This window comes from Amblyomma americanum, chromosome 8, assembly GCF_052857255.1.
Source record: "Amblyomma americanum isolate KBUSLIRL-KWMA chromosome 8, ASM5285725v1, whole genome shotgun sequence".
Classification (NCBI taxonomy): domain Eukaryota; kingdom Metazoa; phylum Arthropoda; class Arachnida; order Ixodida; family Ixodidae; genus Amblyomma; species Amblyomma americanum.
Window position 1 is genome coordinate 49,442,997 of NC_135504.1, and position 15,995 is coordinate 49,458,991.

Below are 15,995 nucleotides of genomic sequence, written 5' to 3' on the forward strand. Positions count from 1 at the left end.
CGACTGCGACAAGCGTCGCCGGAAGCTTTACCGATATCTGTACCGCCATCTAGCTGCAGGGAGGAACAACGTTAGTTTTTCGACGTTACACCAGAAGCCTCTAGAGGGAGGCAGCTTCTACAACAAAACTGAAACACCGCTCGACTCCAGTCCTCTTTCTCGCAAGTTCTTAGCAGGTGAGCTGATTCTACGAGCCCTCTGAATTAATTTGAAAGGAAAGTAAATGCGTGGAACGCTTAGTTCACGGGTTTGTTTGAGCCTCGCAAAATTATCTTTTTTCGGGCATGATTTTTGGCACGTAATGTTATCTAGCGGCAGGCAAACGCACTTTTTTTGTAGAGGTTCGGCTCGGGACCAGAAGAGGGTAGTGGCTGCCAGGTAAAAATAAATTACCTCACGTTGCGTCACAGGCTAGTCGCGGTGGAGAGGAACACATATGAGCTGAGCGCGTGGATATGAAAAGTTAATTCTTGAGAAGCAATTTTAGAACCTCTCGCAGCGCTTTTTCTTGCGTGATTGTGTTCGTCATTGAGTAAATAGGTCTGTAAATGCTGTGATGGAATCGTGCAAAAAAAAAAAGATGGCAAAACAGAGATATTACGTCCACATAGTAAAAGCGCTTGTCGCATGCAAGCAGGGCCTTGAAATGGACCAAGAGCACAACCAAATTACCACGTGTTAACCTTTCACTCTGAGAAAAAGGTATCGATGGTTCCTTTACGCGTTTGTAATAAACGCACAAGTTGTTTTATTGTTTTGTATTCTGAACTGTTATGAGATCTTGCTAGAGAAACTCTAAGTTCTATAAAAGGGCCGCCGCTACACCACGTGATATTGCTCATGCATGATTGACATACTAAGTCCTTGCATCTATTATGGCAAAAACTACACGAATTTTTTTCCACCCTAAAATTATTTGCTTTGTGCCCTATTGGATGAACTGAAGAAACGGTAGGCTGGTGAATTTGTCAGTTTGATTGCTTCCTGCACTTGAAAAAATTTCATGTTGCGTCCTGCTCTAGGTTTCAAATAGCAGTCTTCACAAGACAAGTTTTTTCGAACTGGCCTTCTGTAAAATGCTTCTGAGAAATCAGGGGAAAATATTACGTACTGAGGTAAAAAATACATTTACATTTGTAACTTCCAGTGCAACTCCGTTTGTGACTACGATTAAAGGGCAAAAACCTCTCCATAATATTTACTGCCCCAAGTTGTCCTTTTGCTCAGGCTCATTCGGACCTTCATCGTAACTTGGCTAAAATGCTCACATGAGAGAACTTCAAATGCATATGACCTATAGCCGGGTGAAATAAATACGCGCCAGAAACAAAATTTATTCCATCGAACGCATAGTATATGTGAACTGCAAAAAGAAAAAAAAACTAGAACTCAAATATTCCGAACAGAAATCTCTTGGAGTTCCATAAAGAAAAGCAGTAGAACACGCAGATGTTTCTGTAGTAAAAGCCCAGGGGACGTAATCTATTGAGATATACCCGCGGCTTTAAAGCATGTGTGGGAAGCGATTGACCATTGCCAGTTGCGGACAGTGCCTCGACATTGGCTGCGATATTCAGGGAATGGTGAGCTCACGCCACCAATCACCAATTGGTCTGGTGGCTTCCCACAAATGCTTGACCAATGACAAAAAACCAAATCGGCAAATGGACAGGTTATGAAATACGGCCGCAGATATCCTTTGTAGCATTTGACTGCTAATACCTCGCTCAAAACATGCGAATGCCCGCTAAAGCTGGACGAGCCGAATGAGAAGGTTTGTTTACTCTATGCATGATGTGCTAAATTTTGGTGGAGCTTGAAACACACCTCAAATCAATACGTATTACCTTGACAAGCCACAGGTAGAATCACTTTCACAGCGAGATACGGAAAGTGACTGCTAAAAACATCCCGTGGCGCGATGGGATACTCAAACGCTGCAAGCTTGAAAAAGGCACTGCCAGGGGTAAACCAGGTTGAAGAGAACGGGAAATGAAAAACAGAGAGACTCAAACAAGCCACACCATTTTTTTCACCTTCAGATCCGCACACCGAATCATACCCAGCCAAACTTGTGTCCTTGTCGCGTTGTGTTCGCAGGGTGGGGTAGCGAAATCCCTTTTGCCTTCTCCGTCCCGGTTGAGCCACCCGAACGCCCATAAGCACGGCATCGCAACTAAGGCCTAGTACTTTCAATCGCTAAATGCTCGATTGCTCAATCCGTCGCAAGTTTTGCCGCATGTTCATCGCATGCACCCGGAATACTTACATCGCGCAGGCACTTGGATGGCATTTTGTTTCGCGCCGCAGCGAAACGAAGCTAAAAAGCAAGCGAAATGTTGCATTATTCAGTAAACAATAATATTTGACACCAAAAACCAAACCTATTTCTTATCTGGGCGTGTGCGTGCATGCGTGCGTGCAAATGCATACTTACGAAGCGAATTATGTATATCGAATATGTACAAACAATGAACCATGTTCTGGCCTAGAAATATCCAAACAATATAAAATGCTCTACACTTGATGAGGCAATCTGCTTGGTGAACGTTATTTAGTGCTGAGTTTTGTAGAGGCAGTTAACGATTTTCTGGCGAATTAGAACATGGTGCTCAGCAAGTATTATGTTGAACATTTTGAACTGAAATTAAAATTATAAAATTGTTATAAACGTAGGAGTAAAATAAAATTATAAACTTATCAAATTATAAATTTTATATGCTGTAAATATTTAATATTTTTTGCGCGAAGCAAAATTTGAGCGTTTCCTCGCAATATCAGCTGCAGAAATGAAGCTGCAGCCTAAGGATATTTGCAGCCTTTTTTTTTGTTCTCGTTTTTTTCACTCAGCCTCCCATCTAGAAAAACTACCATTCGACTAATGAAAGGTGAACACATTATTGGAGCCACTTTCTACACAATCTACATGAGAAATTGAACACTCTAAGAGATTTTGCGCCATTTCGGGAGCAAAGAAGACCGCTAGTTACCAGAAACGCAGCTTGGTCAGCGAAAAGACAAATAGCGGGACGTGCAAGCTCTGTGAAGATTTCAAGCACTAAGGACGGACGATAACATTTTCAGTCCCAGCTGCCATGTTGTGCTCCGCTGTAAATCACGGACTTTCACGTTTGCTGCTTCCTTTTGTAATCGAAGACCGCGAAAGCACCCCAGTAAAAAAAGAAACATTGGAACCAATGGGAAATTTTCAAATGGAACCACTAGAAATTTCCAATGGTGTTTTTGGACGCCCATTTGGATACAACAGGTAAGCCCTGTTGGGTACAATGGGCTCAGCAGGAGCAACCAATTGGATACAATATATCAAGCCCGTATTGCACAATGGGCTCAGTAGAAACCCAATGTGGACAATGGGCCTCACATATTGTATCCATTTGCGTGGTCCAGACCAATTGGATAGAAAAGTTCAAGCCCGTTGTGTAGAATCTGGGTTCCGCGGGACCGACCAATTGGATTCATCAGGTCATAACCATTGGGTACAAAGGGTGCAGTGGGCCAGACCAACTGGATACCCAAGGTAAGGCCCATTGGGTACATTGGATTCAGTGAGACAGGCGAGTTGCACCCATTGGTTGGACAGACTGTGACCAGTATGTCAATATATTAGATTTGATTGATCTTGCCCACTAAAACAATTTGCCTCCACTTGGCCTGACTAGCTGAATTCAACATATGCTTAAATAAGTAGACACAGCACAAAAATTTATTTAAAAGAAATCTTGCTCACGGGAGATACAAAAAAGAGAGTTCAACCCCTTTAATAATAATAATTGGTTTTTGCGGAAAGGAAATGGCGCAGTATCTGTCTCATATATCGTTGGACACCTGAACCGCACCTTAAGGGAAGGGATAAAGGAGCGAGTGAAAGAAGAAAGGAAGAAAGAGGTGCCGTAGTTGTGGGCTCCGGAATAATTTCTACCACCTGGGGATCTTTAACGTGCACTGACATCGCACAGCACACGGGCACATTAGCGTTTTTCCTCCATAAAAACGCAGCCGCCGCGGTCGGGTTAGAACCCAGGAACTCCGGACTAGTAGCCGAGCGTCCGAACCACTGAGCCACCGCGGCGGGTACTTCATCCCCTTGGCGTTGACATTTCTGTACTTTCACATGCTCCTGCTCCATCGTTACTCTCATCTTCTTTTTGCTTCTACCTGCAAATTGAAACCATCCAAGCCAAATTCCGACAAGGAAAAGTAAAAAAAAAATTGTACCGAAGTTTTATTTACACAGCTTCAGTGCCAGAGAGCCCGCCGTGAATGGATGGATGATTCTGACCACCGCTGTTTTGGATGGCAGCTTGCGCCACCTAGCCTAAAATAACCTTCTTCCTCTTTTTGTCCCCTTTTTTAAAACTTGATTTGCCAGTAATTATCAAAATTTACTCCTGTCTTGACTTTTTCACCAAACTTTTAACCTCTTCTTTACTAACTCAACACACTCTTCGTCCAATCAGTAGCGATGACGATGCAACTGGTACCAAAGTGCCAAAGCATCGCGCCGTCGCGTATTCGCAGATCCTAATTTTACATAAAAATTATTGCTATCTCGCAGATTTATAACGCATTACTCAGTACTAAGGCTACAAAGTGTTCGATTGCTGGATTGACCTTTTTTTTGTCAATGCAGCCGAACTGGCCAAACCTAGCTGTAGTCATAGCCACATAGCCGAGCCAACATGTCGGCAACGGCAGCTGGTGGCAGCGGCGGTCTTTGCTCCGGAATCGCAATGGCGCGTCCGCAGTGGCGGTAAAAGTGAGGCAATTACAAAGAGTAAATAAATCCTGGCGCAAAGTTCGCGCTGCCGAAATCGACGCACTACTGGTGCAAAAGCCGTCAGCAAGAACGAGGCTTTAGTACGAGCGTATACACCGCATGCGCCCACCACTTGTGCTTCCGAACGCCGCTGACTTATACTTCAAACATTGTTACACAGAAACATTCTGCAGTAGACAATGGCGACAGTGGCTGCAGTCGCTACCAGAGGATATCGAGGAAACCGTCACAACTAATGAAGAGAAAGCAGCCAATAGCCGTTCGCTTCCAGTTACTATGAACACGTCGAGCCGGGAGGCGCACTCAGTTCAGCCGTGCCGAACTCCGGTTCTGTTTGCGAGCCACATGCAGACAATGAACGGGATCATAACCTGGTGAGTATAGGACGCGGTATAATCAAGTTTCACAACATGTATTTCCACATATGATGTGGCAAAGAGTCAATGTTGAAGCCTTTATTGGGAAAAAGGCATATCCTGCCATTTTTTCTTACCTTTCCTCAGATAGGCCTTTGTTAAATTTCCAGCCTTTATGCTGCGAAGTAAATTGTGTGCATTTATTTTTTTTTATTAGTGACTTCGAATGTTCTGCGACTATTTTTGCTTGTGCTGATGGAAATAGTATTTATTCTGTTGTGACCACTGGTTATTCTACTACAAAGTGAGTGCTTCATTCTTTCTAGCTGTCTTTGGAGAGCTTTTTACTTGAGGGCCCAGCTTTCATTAAAAAAAATCACGAATTAAACTTCAGCGGTTTCTGCACTAGATATCATTTTGCCACTACCATAATTATGTAAAATGTATGAGAACTTTTTAGTGTTAAAGGAAATACTTGTAAAAACATGCCCATATCTCTGGTCTCACTCAGACTGCGGTATGTTCCAATAAGTAAGAGGTACCTTCCTTATGTGTTCAAGAACACCATGCCCAAAGTGGGAGTATGAGGCCGACCTCAAACGACGCTGCTCTTGGCAATATTTTCAGACATATTGTGTCAAAAAAGTTGGCTGTAACAGAAGGTGACATGCTCCTAATGGTTATAAGATATGCACTGAACTCGAGGCTGACGTTTAGAGCACTCCTCAGTTGTATTGACATGGTGATTGCTTTCTTGAACGCCTTGTTCTGCCACATTCGAAGTACATGTTAAACAAGATATCTTAAGGCAGTGGGACTAGAATGACATCTCGTTATTTTTGCGCACAGTGCACAATTTATGTGGGTAAAGCTGTGCCAGGCGTATCCCTGGTCTGCTGCGAATGTGGTCGGCCATGAGGAACATATTCCATGGCAGGTGCACCCTTTTCTGTCCTTTTAAATCTTCAGTTAGAATTATGTAAAATTTTAGAAAAATCCGCCTTTCTTGGTTTGAGAAAGCCGCTCAAGTTCAATAGCACCTTGTCTGTTATTTATGATGGCAGCATATATTACAAGCTTTGTTGATGCTACTATAGTCAAGCTGGCCACAGAATCCACAGAATGAGCTTCACCTAGAATGCAGATGGCAGTCTTGTATTCAAGTCGAGTGGTACATCGATTTGGCCTGTTCAACTTATTATTTTGAATGAATGAATGAATGAATGAATGAATGAATGAATGAATGAATGAATGAATGAATGAATGAATGAATAAATAAATGAATGATTGAATGAATGAATGAATGAATGAATGAATGAATGAATGAATGAATGAATGAATGAATGAACTTTATTTCTCGTCACAGCGAGTTGAGACTAGGACTAAAGGTACCAAGGACCTGTTGAAAGGTCCCAGCCCCCTACTATAAACAGTTTCTACCGCAGTGATAACTGAATGAAATGCATATAAAGGGCAAAAGTACAGAATTTATGGAAGTACATACATATTACACTTGCATGTATTGCACATTACACAGCCACAATGTAGATACTACAGCACAACGGCACTCTAGGTATTCATTTTGTGAACATTCAAACAAACCGAAAAGGAACAGAATGACAGTGATCAAGAAAACGAAACAACATCGCCTAGTTGCAATACGGTAAGCTTTTTTTTGAAACTTTTTAATGGAGCGCTGAGATGTAGCCGTTCCTCGGTCTTGTTTAATACTTCAGCTAACTTACATAAGAATGTCTGCTTTCCATAATTTGGTCCTGTTTTCTGCATGTGTCTCATATTTCGCTGTAGAAGGTGCCAAGATGTGTCAGTATTGGATGTTTTGGCGAATAATTTCTGTTTGTGTAGTGTAAGCACAAGCTTCTTGTAATAAATTTTGTTTGCGCAAAGAAGCGAATAACGCTGGAATTATGGAGCTGTTGCAAGATCTGCGTAACGGACACGGTAATTGCGGTATATACGAAGAATGCGTTCTAGTAAAAGAATTAGCTTATAGTTCGTTTTTGTTGCTGTTCCCCATACGAAGGTCTCAAGGCAGCAATGTGGGCTAGTTGGTTGTACATTTGGTTGTCCTGTGTCCTCCGTTCCAGTTGTCGTTTTGTTAGTGTGTTGCGCGTTATCCAAACCAGGCGAAGGTCCCATAGCGGAGTTTTTAATAAAAAAGGGCATTGTATAATTGCTGTTTGAGTCAGAGAGGAATCAGATGGACTATTCTATTAATAATACCTATGAATTTAGAAAAGTCATTGCATAGCTGCCTTATATGTGACCTCCACGATAATACTAAGGATTTTTGTTCCTTAACGCGGGAAATTTCTGTGTCATTGAAATATAAGTTAATGTCACCGTGTGGTTTTGTTATGAGGCCTGGATAAAGTGTATGTTATTTTTGCTGTATTGAGTTCTAGGCTGTTTTTGCTCAGCCATTGAGACAGACCATATAAGTAAGTAGTTTCGCTGAAAGCAAGTTTGGAAATATCATTGGATGTAAAAAATCATTGGTATCATCGCCATACATTGCCAAGTCTGGTGAGTCAGGTATTCGTACAGTGTGACTTCCATATATTAGGAACAATAGTGGGCCCTTTGAGCGTTGAGGTACACCCTTTGTTAGAGGTTGCCACCGAAAGAAAGGATGAAGAATTATATGTTAGCAGGTCTCTGGTTTGGAAAATATAAACCCCACAGGGGCATCTTTTAGGGTGCCTTTGCGGAGGTATTGAACAAATAATCGCAGGAAGGACTTCACCTTAACAATAAAGACAGAAAACAGAAGTTCAAAGCCTTATGGATTTACTGTGCTGTTGATTCTGTGGCCAGAGCCCCCATGCACAGCGTAACTTAGTTTAATAGATGCCACGGCTGCCACTGGTGTCTACAGAAAAGGCGAGATGGTTGGAAGATCGACCAAATACCCAGTTTAAGATAAAGACAGTGCCGAAAGGAGGGAGGAGCAGATGGTATCAGATGTACAAAGGGCATTGGTAGAGGTGAGACCTGTAAATGGTGAAAAAGCTTTCTCCCCACTCGTCAACATTCAGCAGTTTAATCTAGTCTGCAGCTTTGTTCCAGACATATGCACTACGAGCTGTTGGGAGTGGGGCGGCAGTGTCTGGACTTTTGGCTTGAAGAGCCAGGCTCATTCCATTTGCGCCGCTCTCAGGATGCAATAGACAAACGCCCATGGACCACTGCACCTTCAAGGGATGCGAAACGCACACTTAGACCTACCAAGGAGATTAAATGGTGGAAAGCGGAGTTCGAAAACTGGCTGCTGCTCTACAGTGTTCCTGTGCTGAAGGGCATGTTGAAGAGACAGTACTTGCAGCACTGGGCATGTCTGTTGGAGGCTGTACATATCATGGAGCCCAAGGTGTCATTTCCCCAACTTACTCTCGCAGAGAGCCTTCTTTTCGACATCTATGTGCACGCTCAAATCCTGAATGGAAAACAGTGGATGACATATAACGTGCAACAACTTCTTCATATTGGAAAGAGTGTGCGACACTGGGGTCCATTGTGGGCTCACTGTGCATTTCGTTTTGAGGTTGGAAATGGCACATAGAAGGAGGCTGTGAAAGCTACCAATGGCATTCCCCACCAGGTATGCCGTGTGTTGCGGATTGAGGGAGCAGTTGAGAAGTGTATTACAAATACAACTCATCAAGGTGCCACCCAGTACTGCGCTTCCCTGGACACAGCACCAAAACCGAAAAGTGTAGCCATCTCGGGGGGGGTGGCGCTTCTTTTGTCGAGGTAGGCCATATGTCCCTTCAAGCAGCATAACAAAAAGCGACAGAATTTTATTTAAGCGACAGATTAATCGAAGTATTATTCTACCATAGACTGGCACTACAAATAAAAGAATAGAAATATTCCCCTGTGCACCTTGGTTTCGGTGACTGTTGGCTTCATTCATATGTTTGCTAAACGAGCCCCTCATTTCATTTGCCTTGTCTATATATATATATATATATATATATATATATATATATATATATATATATGTGTGTGTGTGTGTGTGTGTGTGTGTGTGTGTGTGTGTGTGTGTGTGTGTGTGTGTGTGTGTGTGTGTGTGTGTGTGTGTGTGTGTGTGTGTGTGTGTGTGTGTGTGTGTGTGTGTGTGTGTGTGTGTGTGTGTGTGTGTGTGTGTGTGTGTGTGTGTGTGTGTGTGTGTGTGTGTGTGTGTGTGTGTGTGTGTGTGTGTGTGTGTGTGTGTGTGTGTGTGTGTGTGTGTGTGTGTGTGTGTGTGTGTGTGTGTGTGTGTGTGTGTGTGTGTGTGTGTGTGTGTGTGTGTGTGTGTGTGTGTGTGTGTGTGTGTGTGTGTGTGTGTGTGTGTGTGTGTGTGTGTGTGTGTGTGTGTGTGTGTGTGTGTGTGTGTGTGTGTGTGTGTGTGTGTGTGTGTGTGTGTGTGTGTGTGTGTGTGTGTGTGTGTGTGTGTGTGTGTGTGTGTGTGTGTGTGTGTGTGTGTGTGTGTGTGTGTGTGTGTGTGTGTGTGTGTGTGTGTGTGTGTGTGTGTGTGTGTGTGTGTGTGTGTGTGTGTGTGTGTGTGTGTGTGTGTGTGTGTGTGTGTGTGTGTGTGTGTGTGTGTGTGTGTGTGTGTGTGTGTGTGTGTGTGTGTGTGTGTGTGTGTGTGTGTGTGTGTGTGTGTGTGTGTGTGTGTGTGTGTGGATCTTTAGGCTAGCTGTTTATAAATAATGAAGTGTAAATATTTCACTATTGAGCAAGCATTCAAAGTGATTGCATTTAAATGCAGCTTGTGTTGCAAGTGCATACCTGAGACCATTTTGACCCATCACGCCATTTCATCAAACTCTGCTGTTCACCTTTATCCGAACTTCTTCATTTTTCACTCTCACTTTGGGGTAATATCATCCAGAGTGGATTTATGAGTTACGCTTGCAGGGAAGACTGTGTGTGAGGGCGGGATGCTATATAGCACATTTTTTAGACTTTCTATGGAAAAATTAATTAGTGCTAGTCCGGATTTTCCACGCAAGCCGCGCTTTATTACGTTCCTCCCCCTTCTCATTCTCTTATTGAATTCGTCTCTGGTATCGTCATGAAAACTGAATATGCGATGTTGATACAAGATAGCTGCAACTTTTCCACTGTTGAAGGCTTTTTATTGCTGAATGGTCTGCATCTTTGAAAATCTTCATTAGTGAGCTTGTTCCAAATTTAATGTTGCTTTCTTTTCCTGTGATGTTTTACTAAAGCTGTAAAACTGCGTTCTGTAATATTGAACCAAATATGTAATATTTATATTATGTGCAATTTTTCACTTTCAGTTCAATTGCTCTGATGGCTGACATTGTATATTTTAAACGCGGCTTTGCTTTGTATTGAAGTCAGGTATCATTATGTAGATTCATATTTTGGGCACCGCTGTGTCATGTAGAAATAGAAATAAAGTTTCTGAATAAGTGCATGCACCTAAAGCAATTACTGTACTCAGCCCGTGCCAACTCGGTTTCCGGGCACGGTGTTCGATATGGAATGTACATGCTGATCTTGAGAGCAGAATTCTCCTTGCTCGTCGTCAACGCCTGGTCGCGGCTTTGGTTAAGTTAGACGTCGCCAAAGCTTACGACACTGTAGAACACTCCATCCTGATACATAGGCTACAGTCTCTACAATTTCCAGATTATATAGTTGCATCGATATCTGCATTTTTTTATAACAGGGAATTCTTTTGCGTCCATAATGGTGTTCATTCGGAGAGGTACAGACAAACGAACGCCAGGTGTCCCGCAAGGAGATGTTCTTTCTCCTGTGCTCTTTAATATTCTGTTAAGCTCAATTCCTCTCCACCGCCATGTACGCACTTACGTCTATGCGGACGACATTGCGTTTTTTGCTGCTGCGCCGGATATACATTCCCTGTATGGTCTGTTGCAGTCATATTTGAATACACTTAAGCACTGGTTGAGCGCATTACACCTGAAGTTAAATGTTGGCAAGTGCGCCACCCTTGTTTTCCCTCTATACACTCCTGTAGTGGTCTCTCTCGCTTGCCACTTAAAAATAATGCCGCAGGTTCAATCCCTAAAATACCTAGGGGTCATTTATGACAACAAACTCACCTGGCGACCTCACATTGACCATGTCGCGGCGAAAGGGGCTCGTGCCGTCGGCATGTTACGGAGATTGTCATCACCGGTACGGCATGCGCAGAGATGCGCTATTAATGATCTACATAATCTATGTCAGGCCAATTTTAGAATTTGGATCTGTGTTGTTTTCAAACTCGGCTACATGTAAACTTCGTCCTTTCGTCCTTTTAGAGAGGGGAGCACTTCGCATGTGCTTCGGCCTTCCGAAATTTTGGTTACCAATGTGCTGTACCTTGAAGCCCGCATTCCGCCTCTCTTATCACGACTTCAATTTTTAACTGTGCAAACTTGCCTCAGGATCTATGAATCCTATTTCCCCCATTCCCAAAGCATTTTCTGTTGTCAGCCGACCTCCTTTTTTGGTGTCCCCTGGTCTCGTTTCAATTCCCCTCAGGTAGTGTTTGGCAAAGATTACTTCAGCCTTTAGATGTAAACATTTATGATATCCTTCCTGCGCTTCGCAATGGGCCCGCTATCCACATTGGTTTTGACGACATATTCCCAAAAAATGCAAAACTTTTGCCACCGAGTATTCTAAATGGTCTACTAGAAGATCATCTGAGGACCCTACCTACAGATATGGCAATAGCCACTGACGCATAGCAATGCAATGAAAAAGCAGGTGTGGGAATATTTTGCTCGCATTTAGACTGGTCCATTTCACTGCGCCTCCCAAATTTCACCCCTATTTTTCAAGCAGAGTTTCTAGCAGTTGTACTTGCTCTACGCAAGCTAGACCCCTCTATTACAGCAGTTGCAGTAATTACTGATTATTTATCTTTGTGTTCGTCCTTCGCTGCCCATGTTGATCGACGGTCCCATTTTAACAACTTTCTTATCCCTACTTCCTCCGCATTTGAGCCTTGTTCATTTAGTATGGGTTCCCGGTCACAGCAGTGTGACAGTAAATGAATTTGCTGACAATCTCGCAAAGGCTTCCCTCAGCGGCCCCGTGTTGCCAATCATCCCGGCTACAGCCTATATTACAGCATCTAGATTTCGGCGACGTGCGTTTTTAAGCACGCAAGACACAACACTTTTAACATCGTCGGATTATGAGCACCTTAAATATTATTGGAACAGGAAAATTTGTTGCTCTAGGCAGCTTGAAGTATCACTGACGAGGCTGCGCTGCCGCATCCCCGCTCTAAATTTCTATTTACACAAGTCGGGTTTGGTGCTCTCTCCCCTTTGTGCATTTTGCCGTGAGCCTGAATCTATAGAACATTTTTGGCTGTATTGTCGCCGATTCAACACTCTGAGAAAAAGGTTGCTGGAGGAGCCCTTGCAGCATCTTGGCCTCAGTTTGAGCAGCCCGCTCTTGCTATCATTTGGCGCCACCACATTTGGGTTTAGCCACAGATCCGTTTGTACCGCTGTTCTAAATTTCCTGATAGAATCTCACCGACTGCCTTGCTAAGTGTTCCAAACTTTTCTTTTCTATCAATTATTACATTTTGACTTAATCATTATTATTTAATCCATCTCTTTATTATTATTCTTATCATTTTGAAATCGAAACTGTCATTCCTTTTCTGTTCAAGAGGAAGAATTCACCGGTGTTGCGCTCCCACGTGCTTTTTCCTTTTTATTAACTGCGTTCAGGTGGATAGCCACCCGATTCTTGGCCGATCCCCCCGTGTGGGTATGCGCCATCTTTTGATAGGCTAACAACAACAGCAACAATTACTGTGGTTGCGTGTCACTGTTAATTTACCAATTTCATAACAAATTCAGTTCAATAGGTAAAATTCCTGGTTTCAACAGGATACAACCTTGTGAGGAAAAGGGTGCATTATTTTGAACAATGTTGCTGTGATGGGACTGCGGCTATCAAAGTTCATTGCAATATGACTAATTTAAGGGGCCTTTTAGGTTTTCGCACCTCATAGTATATGCAAAAGCGTCTTGGAGTTATTCAAAATAATTTGTATTCTGTTAAAAACATGTTTTTAAGAAAAAGCAGTGGTCCACTAGCAAGACTGACAAAAACAAATTTAACTTAATACATTTGCGAAACTGAATGACAGCAAAGTTATCAGATGTATATAAGGATGAAATAGAGCAGGTTAAAACTAGATGATCGAATGAGCACTTCAGTCGACACAGGCAACTAGATGTGCAGCCGAAACCTTTGAGATCAAATGGCAATGACTAATGCAGGTGGGGGGCCAGATGGATGTACAGAACCAGTTGGGAGCCTATTGGACTCTTCAGTCGAAATTAGGGTTCCAACTGGAACCAATATTGGACTACTGATGGTTCCAGTTGGACTATCCAATTGGAATGGTAGTTCCAACTGGAACCATTTGCAGGTGCAGTTGGACTGTCCGATTGGAACAAAGATTCCAACTGGAAACAGTCGAGTCCCTTAGGATTCAGTTGAAATTCCAACTGGTTCCAATGGTTTTTTTTCTTTACTGGGGCAACAAATAAAGTGTAAATCGGATGATGTTCTTCATATAGGCCACCATCGCTATCCGTGTGGAGGCCAAGACTGCTGCTTCAGGAAAGGCCTGCCTTCTGCCACTGTGTGTAGTATATAGGTTTCTCATCATACGATCGGCTGGTTGTGATGACGTCACAGTGTCACGTATCCTAGATGACCCATCTCGGCCTAGATTGCTTCTCTGGGTATTTTTTGCTCTTGTCGCCGACAACGCCAGGGTTTCTGCTCAACAGGACGCTTAACGTTGCCGAGTTAAAATGTAAAGCTATAGCAGTGGAGATACACTGGATGCGAAGAAGACAAGGCGACCCTCTGGCTAAGAGAAAGTGGATACCAAATTTGCAGGAACTAAGCTATCGCACAGCGAGACCGTACGAAAATTTTGTTTTGCTTGTCTAAGATGTACATAGATAAATTTTCTGATTTGAAATAAAATCCGTATATTTTAACTTCCTTTGTGTTCATTTTCTTCATATACAGCACGTGTGGCACCACCTATAAGAAGACGCCCTCCCTTTCGCCTAGTGTTTGGAAAAATATTTTCGGGATCTAACAGTGTCTGTGGGGAATGATAGATCTTATGCTGAGTTTTCAGGCGGGCTCTATAACGGTAGAAAATGGCTGGTATTTTACTAGTAGGCAGACATCAATGCAATGAAAACCGATGCAGAGTCTTATCCTCATTTTTATAAATCTGTCATACTAAAAAACATTGCATATAAAGTAATCTAAGGAATGTAGACAGCTCAACAATCATAAATTACTAATAGCAGAGTAGTGTGATGTTTCCGACACACTTAAAATGGTATATTTGGAGCAATAATCTCAAAACTTCACTGTTAAGTGATTGTGTATATAGATCGGGAGTAATATTGTGGTATCCAATTGTTAACAAAGGCTTTTTGTAATCTCTCTTACGTTGTTTGGAGTCGCTTTCTTGCCCCGAAAATATAAAAATATAAGCTTTACAAGACATTCACTGATAACAAATATCACCGATTTTTGAGTCTAAACCCGGAACTTAATCTCGAATTTCACTACAGTATGGAAATTATTACTTTATCTCTGCAGCTGCAACTCAACCTGAAACTTCGCTTCGAAAAAGCAGCAGTGTTTTCGCCCGGAACACCTCTGACTTTGACCATGTGCTGGTATTTCCGGATAACAAAATATTGTACCCAATCCAATTTCATAATACACCAAGGAGCTAAATTGCCTTTCCTTGTCGTTATTGACAACAATGCTTTCGCGCTGCACACTTAACAGCTTATTTCTAACTGACGGGATGTTACTGTGGAATTCTTGAAATTATTTAGGTTCCAGAAGCTTCTTGCAATACATCAGGTGTTGCGTTGCTGATCTCATGAGCTGTGAGCGCTGGAACATTCTTGTGCCTGTTTGGTTGCTGCCGTATCTCCAGCAGTGCTGAACGCATCATTTCTTACTGGGACGGGCTGCCTCGTGGCATCAGCCACATTTTATCACAGGAACTTTTCTCCATTTTTTTTTGTCGCGTGTGTTACGTTAATAGGTCTAGAGTGCAGTGTATGATCACGGCTCTTCTTCTCCTTGTACGTATGACATTGGACGATTTGCTTGAGCTCTCTTTATTCGTGTACATTTGGTTCATGGTAAAGAGATTTACCGTTTTCCTTTATTCGCCACTTCGTGTTAATTTCTATCCCTTCAGATCTTGAGCCACTCCTGGTGTAATTTCTTCGTATAATAGAATGTTTCCTTCCTCATTTCACTCTTCCATTTTCTGTACAGGTCCACTACCTGCTTTTTTTCTCATTGGATTTTGCAACCTCTCACCCTCTCTTTTGTTTATGTAGCGTTTGAAGCCCTTTTATTTCGCCCCTTCTGAGCAACCATCAGATCCTGAAGGTACTGAAGGTACGCACTTGTGGGGACACCTATCGGCGCACGAGGAAAACAACAGTTTCGGAGCCTACCGTTGCCCGCTAGATGGCGAACGACGCTCGAGGCGACGCTTGTTTCTTCCATAGCGGGACAGAGGACGCCACCGCTCGCCGATCGAAGCGCAAGTGGCTCGTTCGGCGTGTTTGAGGCCGCGCCGAGAGGGATTTCCTAGAGGCCACTCGGGACAGATCAGGAGCAAGGCGTTCGCTCCAATTGAGACGAATGCGACGCCGTTCCAGCATAGTCGGCCGAGTGTCGAGGAGCCTGCTTGCTCGGCTCGGCTAGCGACAATCCCCCAGACGGCTCTCCCGCGGCGCGCTGCGGGGCACTTCCCT